A 14,443-nucleotide genomic window follows, 5' to 3' on the forward strand; every position below is an offset into this window, starting at 1 on the left:
GACCGGGACCGGACCGAATACCTTCGGTCCCTTAAAAATTGGACCGGGACCGGACCGGACTCATTCGGTCCGGTCCGGTCCGGTCCAAAAATGACCGGTCCGGTCGGTTTTTCCGGTCCGGACCGTTCGACTTACAACCCTACTGCCACATACAAATTCTTAGCTGGAATATTTGACCGGATCGTTTCCATTTCAGACTATCAGTATTCCTTTATTACTTATATAATTCGAAATATTTTCGAAATATTTTTATTATCAAAATATTGAACCCAATATAAGTGAAATTTGAAATTGATAAAATCTAAATTCCCTCCTACCAGAATTGAAATTGATCAAATATTGATCTCTGTAAACTCCATATGAGGCTAAACTCGTGAAAATCAACATCGTCGACAACTAAAGATCATGATCTAATTCACCCTCCTTCTAAGGAATTAGGGTTTTGAGAGAAACCGGAGTGCAATAAGGAAGGAAATTATGAAAAACTGTAATGAACATTATTTATGAACTTATTTCCAGATCACAATATTTAAACTAGCCACTTTCTCCTCTGCCGCTGAGAAGGGAGAGAGGAGAAGTAGAGAAAGAAGCAAAACTAGCATCCATCTCTCTGTTCCTCGAGAAAGTGTCCGAGCTCGATCGATAAACGGACGTAGACGGAAACGAGTGCACAAAATCATCGAAACCCTCTACAAGATTACCCTTGCCTCCATTAACGTACTCACCTGGCGCCTTCAAGTTGTCCAAGATCTCAATCTCTCCTTCCAAATACCTCACCACTTGCCGCATCCTTGGCCGTGCCATTGGCGTGTTGCTTGAGCACATGAGCCCCAACTTCAGCACCATCACCACCTCAGCCTCCTCGTACTTTCCATTCAGCTTAGTGTCTATAACATCAAGGACCTTCCCTTCTATGAATCTGTCCCAGACCCAATCCACCAGAACTAACTCCTCGGGAGTTGCGTTCTGCTCAGTGGGCCTCCGGCCACAGGCAACCTCAAGCAACAGTGCACCAAATGCGAACACATCCGAGCTTGTCGTGGCCTTGCCTGTTCTAGGCAGCTCTGGTGCAAGATACCCTATAGTTCCCACCACCCGGGTCGTGCTGGGGTACGAGCCGTGCTCGTACAGTCTGGCAAGCCCAAAATCTCCTATTCTCCCGTTGAGTTCACTGTCTAGCAACACATTTCTAGCCTTTATATCTCTGTGAATCACGACCTGTTCATAGCCCTCGTGTAAGTACAGAAGCCCAGAAGCGACATCCTTTATGATCTTGAACCTTTGCTCCCAATTGAGAACTGTTATTGGCTCATCGAACAAGAACTTGTCTAAGCTCCCATTGGCCATGATATCATACACAAGAAGAAGATCGCCTCGTCTGCGACACCAGCCCAATAACTGAACCAAATTCCGGTGGCGAAGCCGACCGATGCTGGCTATTTCGGCCACGAATTCCCGCAGACCCTGTTTGGAATCGTGCGAGACTCTCTTCACCGCAACTTGGATCTTCGAATTGGAAGCGTCCCTTTGTAAACTCGGCCGAACCCACCTCGACCAAGTAACTCTCTGTCTCGGAAACGTTTGGTTGCTTTCTTCAGTTCTTGGTAAGAGTAACGATGAGGCCCAAGTTCAAGTTCCCAATCCTCGATTACATCGGCGTTCCTTCTCTTCCAGAACAGGTAAAAGGTAAAGGAGATGGCGGATAGTAAAAGAACGACAGCTGAAACAGAAACCCCTACTAAAAAAGCTGTGTGCTTCTTCTTGGGTCCTGGTAGTGACGGTAGAGAAGAGAGATCAAGGGCTGCTTCTTTCCCGTTGATCTTGAAGCTCCAGCCCAAGATGCTGTGTGAGCTAGCGAGCAAACCCGTCGAAGCAGAGAACCCAACGAACATAAATTCTTGAAGGATCTGCGAAAGATCTACTTTAAGTGACAAGAGTGGCTTACTGGGTTTTGAAGAAAATGGCGAAACCGAAACGTTGAGGACATTTTCAGCTGAATTGTAGTCGATCCAAGCTAGAATAGCACTCCCGCTCTTGAGGTTAAGATCTTGTTTGGTTGAATCGTTAATGAAATATGCTGCGGCGGCGGAAGCGTTGGATTGTAAGCTATTGATGTCGACGCCAACATGGTTGTCCTCTATGTCTTCGAACTCGAGGTCTTGGACAGTGTCGAATTCAACAGCGAAGAGATGATTAGAGAAATTCCCGATGTCGCTAGCATTAAGGAGACCGAGGTACGGCCGAGGAACAGCATTTATAAGATTCTTGGAGGTGGCGATTGTGAAAGCGAGGCCATGGCCTCCGAGCCTAGGATACTCGGGGACAATAGCAAAAGCAAACAGGGTGGAGAAAGAAAGAACTTTACCATCTCTAGAGTTCTTGAACCGAAACGGCGAGTTAAAGAAGGCGTGGCCCATCAACTGACCGGTGTCGTTGGTTAACTGAAGAATACTGGATTTCAGGATATGAGCGTTGCCGTCTAAAGTAAGGTTGTCGGTGCCCACATCTTTGAATCCAGGAAAGAAGACCTCGGTAGGCTGGGATGAAACTGGGATTGAAAGGAAAATAAATACAGAGAAAACTCTAAGCATCTTGGACACTGTTTGGTACGAGATTGATCGAGGCATTCGGAAATGAAATAGCATCTAAAAGGCTTACGTGAGCTCAGAGGAAGAAAGTGTAAGCACGGCTCGGAAATAAAATTGGAGTAAATTCCACGCCAGTAAAAGTGCTTGAAGGCAGATTTGAATTTCTGGCAGGAAAGAGTGATGTGATTCGAACAAGGAACTGAACACGTAGAGCAATTGGCCAGTCGCATGTAAAAGTTTACGAGAGAGGGGAGAGAGAATCTGTGGATATATATATATGAAATAAGCATAATTTTGCTTACCAAAAGAAGACCAAAAACAAAGACTCTGTAAGCCTGAAATCTCTCACACCCATGGAGGAAGAGAGGCAGAGGCTTCTCTATATCGGTGACTTCAATACTTTTTTCTTTACATACTAAGTTTATTACATTTTTTTTAATAAAATGTCTTACAAATTAACACATTAATTATATTTTATGGCACATTATTTTTGTTTTTAATGACAAATGGACTGAAGAAACTACAGTAATGTACCTTAACGTTATTTGTTCTTTTTGTTTTTTTTCTAAATTTTGTAAATTCAAGCGTGCTAAGTATGAATTATGATAAGGGTGAAGCCCAGTTAGACTAGTGTGACGTCACCGAATGACTAGTGTAGAAATATTAAAATATTCATTTGGTCTCAAATAGTCACTCTTCAAATATGAATTGGTCCTAACATTCACTTACTGTAGTTAATATAGTTAATATGTCAAACTTTCACACTATAAATCGGTCAATGCAGCAAATTTTTCTCATATTTCCATTTAATTTGATCTTACATTGGGCAATAGGCCATTGTCTCTAAGTTGTGGAAAGATAAGTGCAACGTGTGAAGAGGTGCACGAAGTCAATTCCTTGGTTACTGAGATTATAAATAATAATAAATTAATAATAAGAAAATATTAAATAATAATAAGAAAATATTAAATAATAATAAAAAGAGTAGAGCAATTTTTTTTTTTTTTAATAATCCAAAGTGGAGTAATTTCACTACTTAAAATAATCTAAGAAGCTCTCTCCGTAGCCTCACTCCCCTCTGAAGCACTCCACGGTAGTGCACTGTTGGGGGAGTCCCCTTCTTCCCCTCTGGCTTTTGGATAGGTTCGAGTAGTGAAGATGAGAATTTTTTATTTTAAACAAAAATTTAAAATATTATTATTATTTTAAAATTTTAAAAAATTAAATTAAAATTTGAAGAAGTTAAACTTTTTATTATATTTTGTATATGAATTTAAACAAATTATAATGATAAAATGAGATAAAATAATATGAGATGAAAATTTTATGTTTCGTGCATTTGCCAAATTTGCCTTAACGTTGTTTTTCTCTTACATTTTTAGGGTTGGTTGCTTGTCATTATAAGATGATTTTTTATGTTGTTGTGTTGCCCTCCAACGACCAGAACCTACAACATGTTAATCATGCGTCTTTCTCCTGCCGTCCTCTTTTCAACACGATTGTCCGCACCACCAAGCAATGTGTGTGTGAACCACATGTGCTAACATTGGTGTCTTTGGATCTCACAGATCAATTCTCCCTCCAAAAAAATCACGTCACCAATCTCATGATCCATCATCGTGCACATATCCAACTTCTTCCCTTCCATGTTCCCTCCACAACCACACTTTTACTGTCTATTGTAAGAATTGAAGCTAAAACAATGAAGAAATAATAGAGAAGCAGAAAAATGAAAAATCTGTATTAATTTGTGAATGAATTTACATGTATTATCTACTCTATTTAAATACAAGCATCGGAGAGCACAATCCAAAATCACAACAGCTAATTGGGAATGAACTCAAGAGTATATTGTCAACTAAAATCACGCCAGTTGCTTGATCCTTTTCCTTAATGAGCTGGTGCAAATCCCATAATTATTGTTCACCTTCCTTAACATCTATCACCCATCGGTGTGTGCGGCACATGTGCCAACTCCAAACACATGTGTCCACCACACGACGCCAAATTTCCTCCCCCAGAACAAGTACTCATCCCCACTTGCCCACCAAACCCCCACCCCCACCAAACCCCAAATAGATTTTGGATATTTTTGTTGTTCTATGTGTTTATTATATGCTTGTTTGTTTGTGTATTTCTTGTACGTCTTAACTATCAAGCATGCACTCCATCTCCAATATTTTAGCCGTCACATCCACCATACTTTCCAATGTGGTTGTCCATGCCACCACTGTGACGCCCCCAAATCCCACGTACGAATACGTGGAAATCGAGACGTCGGGATGATGACAACACAGGTTACCACCCTATCGCCAAGTACCAAGTGTGTGTACATGCAACAAGTGTACAAAAGAAAACACGCAGTGGATAAACAAAGTCATATAACTAAGTACCAGAATTTTTTCTATGTTTAATACAAATCCGTTCAAAACATACATAATAAAATATTACAAGCTACAAATATTGTTTCAGACCAAACTACAAAACAAAAACTCTAACTCAAAATTCCGGTGGAGCCACCTCCTCGGTCTCAGCCTCCTCCTCCTCTTTGATCTCTGCATCAAAATCTACGATACCAAAATGGTGCCGCAGGTAAGTAAGATCCAAGCGCCACTAGATAAAAACATATTAAACTCAAACAATATGCATGAAAGAATGTAATGCACATAACCCATAAAACACATTTTTTCACGCACGCCAAAATCCCATTTTCGCCCAAAAACATATCCTTTAAACCAGTCTTTGCCATTATCCCAGATAATGGCCCAAATCAATAAACCACCATTTTCTCAGAAAATTGATCACATAGCCTCAAACATAACCTCGCCATTTTCCCCGAAAATGGCCCGTATCCAAAAACTGAAAACCCGATCCAATTATTGCATGCACCATGATCTCCCCTAGGGATAATCCGCACACTCTAGCTACTGTGCCACACCACAGGTAACGACTACGCGTGTGACACCTAAACAAGCGATGCCTAGTACTCGCGCCCAGCGCTTACTTGGACCAGGCCATCCTCTAGTCCCCACCAGCCTAGAAACCACGGAGTCGACACGACAACGTTACCATATCGTGCGATCCGGTCGTCGCCCAACGACAACCTATGGGATGTCACTCAGTATTATCCACTTCCGAGTGACCAGAGGAGCTCCATTGAGATAATACCTCATCCTAGCTTGGGGTCCTGATACACACGCACCTGAAAATCTATTTACACGATTAAAACTGAATTTTCTCAATTTAAATAAAATGTACATGAATGCATCAAGAAATGCACACCTCAAGATACAAATTCTCCAACCAATCACAAAAACAACAAAACCAAGCAACTCCGTGCTCAATCCATCCGACCCCCGAACTCTTCGGATTCAGTTTGGAATCAACTAACCAGTCAAATAATTTATTGTAAGAGCAATAATATATTTAAATCTAAAATAGAGTTTGAAGGATCACGACATTGCAAACGGCGGAGAAAAAGTAACGTAACAGTGTATTTTACACTATGGCCGTGGGTTGTAAATTACCCACTTTCGAACGGGGACAAACCAAGACACGAAATTGATAGGGAATGGCCTAGAGATGTTTATGAAGCTAATGGAAGTGAGTTTTGGCAGTGGGTAGTGGTGGAAGTGCAAAAAGGGCAAATCGGAGTTGAGCTTGTTGAAGCTGCTCCGGCAACGGATCGGGGCCGGAATTTGGTGGGTTAGGATGACAAGAGGTAGGGGATGAAGTGGTGAAGAGGTGGTGGCCGGATGTGGAGAGACGGCGCCGAAAATGGCCCAAAGCCGTGCGGCTTAGATGGGCTGTAGAAGGTTAACGGCGACTCAGATGGGGCTGGTTTTTGGTGGGGGTGTTCACCGGCCGGAGGGGAGTCGACTGGTGGGGGCTATGTCGGCCACGTCGGCCGGCGACGGTGGGTCTGGCTGTGGTTGCTGGACGGTGACGGGAGGGAGAAAGAGAGAGATCGTGCGTGCGCGGGGAGAGAAGGAAAAAGAAGAAGAAGGAAAGAAAGAAAAAAAGAAGAAAAGAAAAAAGAAAAAAGGAAAAAAGGGAAAAAGAAAAAAGAGGAAAGAAAAGATGGAGAAAGAAAATGAGGTCCAATCCTCACCTCCGGAATCCAAAAACTAACCCGACGAAAACAAATATAAAAACCATAAAATGATTAAAATAAATTAAACACCACATCAATTAAAATAAAACCAATTAAAATACAACAGTTTAAAATAAAAGAACCAATATATTAATTAAATTAAAAAAACTCCTTCAGTAAAAATACACGTAAAAACGAGGTATCACAGCCATTTCCTCCAACCTGTTTGTACTTCCGAAAACTCCAAGTCTCACTCATTGCTTTCTTTTTTGTGTAGGATTGAATGCTTTTTTTGCCTATGATAATCAAAACAAACTATTTCAATGTTGATTAGCCTCATTTCATTGTTGTAGTATTCTCCTCCAACCAAAAAGAGCTATTCAAGGTGGACTTTTTCTCAACTACAAATCAAGAAATATGGAATCAAAATTATTAAGTTTCATTTTTCCTTTCCTTTTCTGCCTTATGCATTGTAAAATTTGTTTTGGGGTGTCAAGGTCTCTTAACCCCTCCTTTTGTTTTTTGTTTTAATCAAACTTACAATATTGAATTATAAAAGAGAATATAAGAGTAAAGGGCAGGGGACCTTGACTAAAGACCATTCACAGAAATTGCAATGCATACAATAGAAAATAAATAAAAAAAGGGAAATGTGACCAATAAAGTGGTTCCAAATCCAAAGGACTTGCAATAGTGGTTTTAAAATCTAACTGGTAGATTTGTATAATGCAATTGTGATTTGCATCTGTGAAAGCATCACTGCAACCATCTAATCCGGAGTTGTTGACGAAGGTGTTCACATAATTTTTCCCTAGATTCTCGGCTATGGAAAGTAGTTACATCATTTGATAGTTAGAATTGAACCCTCCAAGTCACCAGTGATCTTTCAAAGGTACAGGTGGCGGAGCCAATGCCTGTACTAGACACGACAGTGCGGACTGAGCCTAGGGATTGAGGTCCAAAGGATCCAAAGGTGGGGGCAGTATAGTTTATAAAGTGAGTGCACTTAGAGACAGAAAAGTTGGTACCAACCCAAATAGAGTAGAGCATAGCAGAGTAGAACCAGGGTCAGACACAAACCAGAATATCAGGCCAAAGGTTTTAAGATGCTATATCAAAATAAAACGGAGTACATAACATATTGAATCATTCTCACATACTCAAAAACAAAATCCAAGCATTTTGATAAACTATGCACAAAATTTCAGATTTTTTATAATAGCTCTTTTTCACAAGTCAGAAACTGAAGACTAAAAACTAACTCATGTCTACACCAGTCATGACAAAATGCTTTTCTCTTCTTATAAGAATTTCATGGATAATGCAGATAAATGATCGAGGTTGTTTTTTCTAAGTTCTCATTTCATAACAAAACATGCATAACTTTTACAAAGTCAACCACAGTTCATACATTTTATGCAAAGACTAGTATAGGAACCCTACTTACTTGACTCTTGTAATGTACTGTCTAAATCTTGAGTCTGAACTCTAGCAATTCCAACACCTAAACCAAGAATAAGCATTGACATATCAATAACCTATACAAACACCAAAACTACTCAATACATCAACTACCCAATCCTAAAGGTGGATTAACAAGAGCCCGAACTTAGTAGTTAATACATCATACACCTGTTAAGCAAATTTACCACATGTTCAAGTCAAACAACTTACACCTGACATGTTGAATAACCCAACAACCGTGATTATTGTCACAAGCACATCAAGCATAACAACCATATTTTCAGTAAATTAAACAGCCCAACCAGCTTCACCTAGCTGCATAGTATGCATAAAAATCAACCAACCATTCCCATCAAACTACACCACCACAAATTAACTTGAATAGCCCACACATCAACCCCGAATATTTACACAACTCACAACATGTCTACACAAACAGCCCAACACACTTCATCACACAAAATCAGCCATAAAAGCAATCTTAACAACCAACATCAACTCAAACAATAGCTTATAACCCACAAGGAACACTATTAATTCAACATTAAATCTTTAAACCCAAAACCGCCAAGCATAACAATTCCAAATATTCACAACAACTCCATTCACACCGTCACATCAACCCCAACTAGCCACAACAATTCCAAACCAATACCACAACCAAAGTTTCATATAATTCATTAATTTATTCATGAATATCATAATAGCATAAATATCCAAATTGACATAAATAAAAGAATTTCTAACGTAAATCATGGCCTCAAAACTAGCATTTGTGATTATCTTTCACAATCCCGAAGTGGTGATCTACTGGTTTGTGAGTAATATAGCGTTGCCAAAGACTAAATTTACTACCTTGCATTTAGTATTCACGCAACCCAACAATAATTAAATCCAAAATAACTTGGAGGAACAATAGCTTACAGGAAGATAGAGGTCGTGTCGCGATCGATTTGTGTGAAAAATTAGAGTGTGCAAAACTATAATCACTGATTGAGTGAAGAGACTTACCCTGAGTCAGTCAAAGACGTTGGCGTTGGCGACAAAAACCCACAAATGGAGACATTTGTGTTCTGTGTGTAGCAAGGGAGGTTTAGGCCTCGAGACAAAGCAAAGGACATACACACACAGAACAAGAGGGGAAATATAAAGTGGGGTAGATGCATCCTGCTTACAAGTTCTTGGTCATGCACGAAGACACCGAATGTAGAGGAAGAAATGAAAACTCAAGAAATTTAGCTACAATCTATAAATTTTTAAAGCCATATCAAAATTGCAAACAGGGAAATCGAAGGAGAGGATCTAAGATGCTTACCATTGTAATGAGGAGATCCAAGGTGGCGTTGGCAAAAGAGATCGAAGATGTTCAACACCCCGCAAGGAGCTTGGCAGCACCAATTCGAGAACTCACTGAGAATTTGAAGAAGTTGGCAGGGAGAGAGAAAGAGAGAGAGAGAGAGAGAGAGAGAGAGAGAGAGAGGGTCTGTTGAGAGGAAATTTTTTAGAGTGAGAAACTAACAAGGCAACTGCTAAAAAGCGGGGTAGACAGGATTAGGGGGAGAGAAATGGAGAAGAATGAAAAACTAAAGAGGGAAAATAGGGGAAAGGAGAAACCGATAAGGGGGAAGAAATCTTACCAAATGGCATCGTTTCTGGGGTCTTCAAGGCTGGGCTTCGTCTAGTCTTGGGCCACGGGCCTGGGTTTTACATACCATGTGTTCCAAGTTTCAACTTTAACCTCATCTTAGGTAAAAAAATCACACAACATCTACCTTATTGTCTCATCTTTCTATCAACTTATTATTTTCTTTAGAACCTGTCCCCTTAGGAGATGATTAGCTTGGGTAAAGAAAGAAATGGGTTGTATTACCTATAGCGAACTTGTTCTACACATTCATTGATTGGTTCTTGATATTTCTTAATCATTGTGGATGATTTCTCATTGTGCATTTGGGTTTACCTTATACAAAGATTCAACACGTAAGAATTGATAATGGTTCTAAATTTCTTATGTCCGATTTCTTCTATGCTAAAGGTGTACTCCATCAAAAGTCTTGTGTTGATACCTTGCAACAAAATGGTGTTGTGGAGCATAAACACCAGCACTTGCTTAATGTGGTTAGATCACTTTGATTTCAAGCCAACTTACCCTTAAAATTTTGTTGTGTGTATTCACAGCTACTTATCTCATTAATCAAATCCTCACTCAATTACTCTAAAATAAATCTCCTTACAAAATCTTATTCTCTTCACCTCCCACTTATGATCATTTACAAGTTTTTGGATGTCTTCGTTATACTTATGCGTTGTCCCATAACGTACACAAATTTGATCCACATGCCAAAGTTTTCATCTTTCTTAGTTATCCAGATGGTGTCAAAGGCTATAAGCTTAAAGGCTACAAGCTTTATGACCTACAAAACCAATCTTTGTCCCATAACGTACACAAATTTGATCCACATGCCAAAGTTTTCATCTTTCTTGGTTATCCATATGGTGTCAAAGGCTATAAGCCCAAAGGCTACAAACTTTATGACCTACAAAACCAATCTGTGTTCCAAACACCTAAATTTTTTTTATGAAAAAAAATTTCTCATTTTCTTCTTCTGAACACCTAGATTTTTATTCTGAAATAGTTTTCCCATTGCTTTTCCTGATAATGCTAATATGCCCGTTTCTCGAGTCTCCAATAATCCAATTGATTCTCAAGTTCCAAACAACTCCGCTCCTCCAAGAAAATCCATGACGGCCAGACATGCTCCTAGTTACCTGGAGTAATATCATTGTCAAGTGATTTCTTCATCACCATACTTCACCTCTTCCTAGGCAAGTTCTTCTACACCCTACCCTCTCTCTTATTTTCTTTCAAATAATAAACTGTCACCTTTTCATAAGTCTTTTGCTTCCAAAATTACCTCTAACAATCTACCTAATACTTTTAATCAAGTTGTTAAGGATCCTTAGTGGTGTGAGGCCAAGAATTTGAAATAAAGGCACTTGAGACCAATAATACTTGGACTGTAATTGATTTACCTATTGAGAAATCTCCCATTACATGTAAATGGATTTATAGAATTAAATATCATTCAGATGGTTCTATAGCATGCTACAAAGCCATGTTGGTAGCAAAGGGTTACACACAACAAGAAGGTCTCAATTACTTGGAGACTTTCTCTCCAGTTGCTAAACTTCCTATTGTCAGATGTTTACTTGTTGTTGCAGCTCTTAATAATGAAAAGTCCTACTTTTACAAAAGGATTCCACAAAAGTGATCCTAAAAAATGGCATGGTTTGATGTGGTACATTCGATCTACTTTACAATAAAATTAGCTTTACAATCTAACATATAACATTAAACCACGTCAGTTTGTAGGTTTACTTTTATGAGATCTCTTTCTGGCTAAAGCATTTCTCATTACAATTATCATCTTTTTCAGCTAGATGTTAATAATTCATTTTTACTCGATGATCTAAATGAAGAGGTCTACATGACCATTCCTCTAGGTTTTCGTAGAAAGTGGGAGAATAAGGTAAGTCGGCTGAATAAGTCCCTTTATGGACTAAAAGAAGCTTCTAGGCAATGGTTTGCCAAACTTTTAGATTCTATTTTATAGCTTGGTTTCGCCCAATCTAAAGTTGATTACTCATTGTTTACCAAGTTCATTGATTTATCAATCACTAGTTTTTAGTATATGTTGTTGATATTATTATTGATGGAAATGATTTAACTAAAATGGATTCTTTGAAGTCTTATTTGGATTATAAGTTCAAGTTTAAGGATCTTGGCAACCTCAAGTACTACTTCGATCATCTAGTGGCATTTCCCTATGTCAAAGGAAATATGCACTTGATATTCTTTAGGATTCTGGTTTGATTTGTGCTCGACCAGTTACTACACCTATGGATGAAAAGTTAAAGATAACGAGGACTACTGGTCCTCTCCTTAAAGATCCTTCCCTTTATCGCATATTAGTTGGAAGATTACTCTACTTAACTATAACCAAACCTAATCTTTACATACTCAACTCATGTTCTTAGCTAATTCATTGACTAACCAAGAAAACCACATCTAACTATTGTTGATAGGGTTCTATGATATCTCAAGTCCACCATCGGTCAAGGCTTGTTTAAATAAATAATTGGTTGCTATGAGAGATTAAATGAGTTTTATGGCCCGAGTCATAGTGAAGGGCTATACCCAAAGAAATGGTATAGATTATTAAGACACATTCTTCCCAGTCGTGAGATTTGCTTCCATTCACCTCATTATTAGCTATAGTTGAACATCTGGATTTGAAACTTTTCCAAATAAATGTGAAAACTGCATTTCTCAGTGAAGAGCTACACGATGAGATCTATATGAATCAACTTGTTGGTTTTGAGGTAGAGAGAAGAGTGCAAAGTATGCCAGTTGAAGTTTTCATTTATGGCCTTAAACAAACAGCTAGACAATGGAATTTCAAATTTCATAAAGGCCATTACTTCAATTGGCTTTGAGATGCTAGACTAATACCATTATGTGTATGTCAAACACACATGAAAGAGATTACTAATTTTATCTATGTACATGAATGATATTTTATTACCTAGAAATGATATGGAGATAATTGTCACCATAAAGAGGAGTTTTCATGTATATTTGAGATGAAGGACATAGGTGAAGCAAATTATATGCTATGAGTGAAAATTTCAAGGGATCAACCTAAGAAGCTTCTTTCCTTCTTGGTTTGTCTCAAAAGACATACATTAAGGAAATTCTAGAACTATTCCATATGTACAACTCCAAACCCATGGACATTCCAATTGAGAAGAGTTGTACATTGAGTCTAGAACATTGACATAAGAATGATGAAGAAAAGAAATAAATGGCCAGAGTTTCCCATGCAAGTGCAATTGAAAGTTTGATGTACACTATGTTGTGTACACAACATAACATTTGCTTTGCAACTGAATTGATTAGTCGCTATTAGAGTAACACATTACCTATTCATTAGCAAGCAGTTAAAAGCATTTTTCAATACCTTTGTAGGACAGTAAACCTTGTTCTTTGCTATTTGGATGTAGATATGAGATTGAAGGGTTATAGAAATGCTGATTGGACTAGTGATAAAAATGAGTGTAAACCCATGACAGATTACGCATTTATGCTTAGTGGGAGAACTTTTTCTTGATGTAGCAAGAAACAATCATGCATTGCTTTGATGATAGTGTTAGAATACATTGCTTGTTCAACATCTTTACAAGAGGCTATTTGATTGATGAGATTTTTTAAGCACTTAGAGGTTATGGCTCATTTATATGAAGTCGTTAAGATATACAATGACAACATGACATATTTGGCATATACAAAGGATCCCAAATACCATGGCAGAATCAAATACATAGATATTCATTTTCACTGTATTTGATATGTTACATAAGGTTTGGTGATCGATCCTACAACATATCTCTATTATTAAGATGGTAGTCCATCCTCTTACAAAGGCTACTAGTAGAATTGTTTTCCAAACTAATGTTAAAAGTCTGGGACATCAACAGATTTGATATTGTATCAATAAGATTATTGCTTTTGTCTCCTATTATAAGCTACTTGATACTAAGTGAAAAGCACGCATTATGAATATGTCACTGGGCAAAGATCGGTCCACTCACCTAGATGGTCATCTTGGCATTGGAATAGTAAGCAAGATGAGATAAATCGATTACTTTGGCGCTTGGAAAACAAGCAAGTAAACATATTGGTACTTTGAGAGCATTCAAGATAAATTTAAAAAATGTCATCTTAGCTTGTCTAAGATGAGACATACAAAAATCGTATATGAAATATTTGCACAACTTCATGACGCCTGATTAAAGTGGAATGTGATATTTAAGATAGGTGCTAGATGAGTGAAAGTGTTAAGAATTCAAGTTAAGGGCGCATTTGTGGCAACTAGACTAAGGATAGGTTTTGGGAGTAAGATGATGTTGAACTCAAGGTTTCAAGTTTTGTGTAATTATATATCTACACATGGATTTTGATGATAACAAATTAATTCAAAGAATAAAGGAGTCTCAAGCTCAACTTGTCTACACAATAGAGTCAAGCACATAAAGGAAACAAGCATGAGTAAGAAGGGAACAAGTTCACATTAAAGTCATAGAGTAATGTTGTAAATCTCTTAAAAATTTGAAATAAAGATTAAGACTCAAAATTTTTTTTATCATAAAGCATTAAAATATATTTTCAACATGTGCATGAATATTTTGAAAATTAAATTTGAAAATTATGAAAGATGATTGATTGTCATCTTTCACA

The 14,443-nt window shown here is 38.2% G+C and overlaps 1 pseudogene; it reads right to left on the minus strand.

The window, feature by feature from the left end:
- Window positions 1-345: 345 nt before the first annotated feature.
- LOC122275510 lies at window positions 346-2,889 on the minus strand (annotated as a pseudogene).
- Between the last annotated feature and the right edge of the window lie 11,554 nt (window positions 2,890-14,443).

The sequence above is a fragment of the Carya illinoinensis genome, chromosome 9, assembly GCF_018687715.1.
Source record: "Carya illinoinensis cultivar Pawnee chromosome 9, C.illinoinensisPawnee_v1, whole genome shotgun sequence".
Classification (NCBI taxonomy): Eukaryota; Viridiplantae; Streptophyta; class Magnoliopsida; order Fagales; family Juglandaceae; genus Carya; species Carya illinoinensis.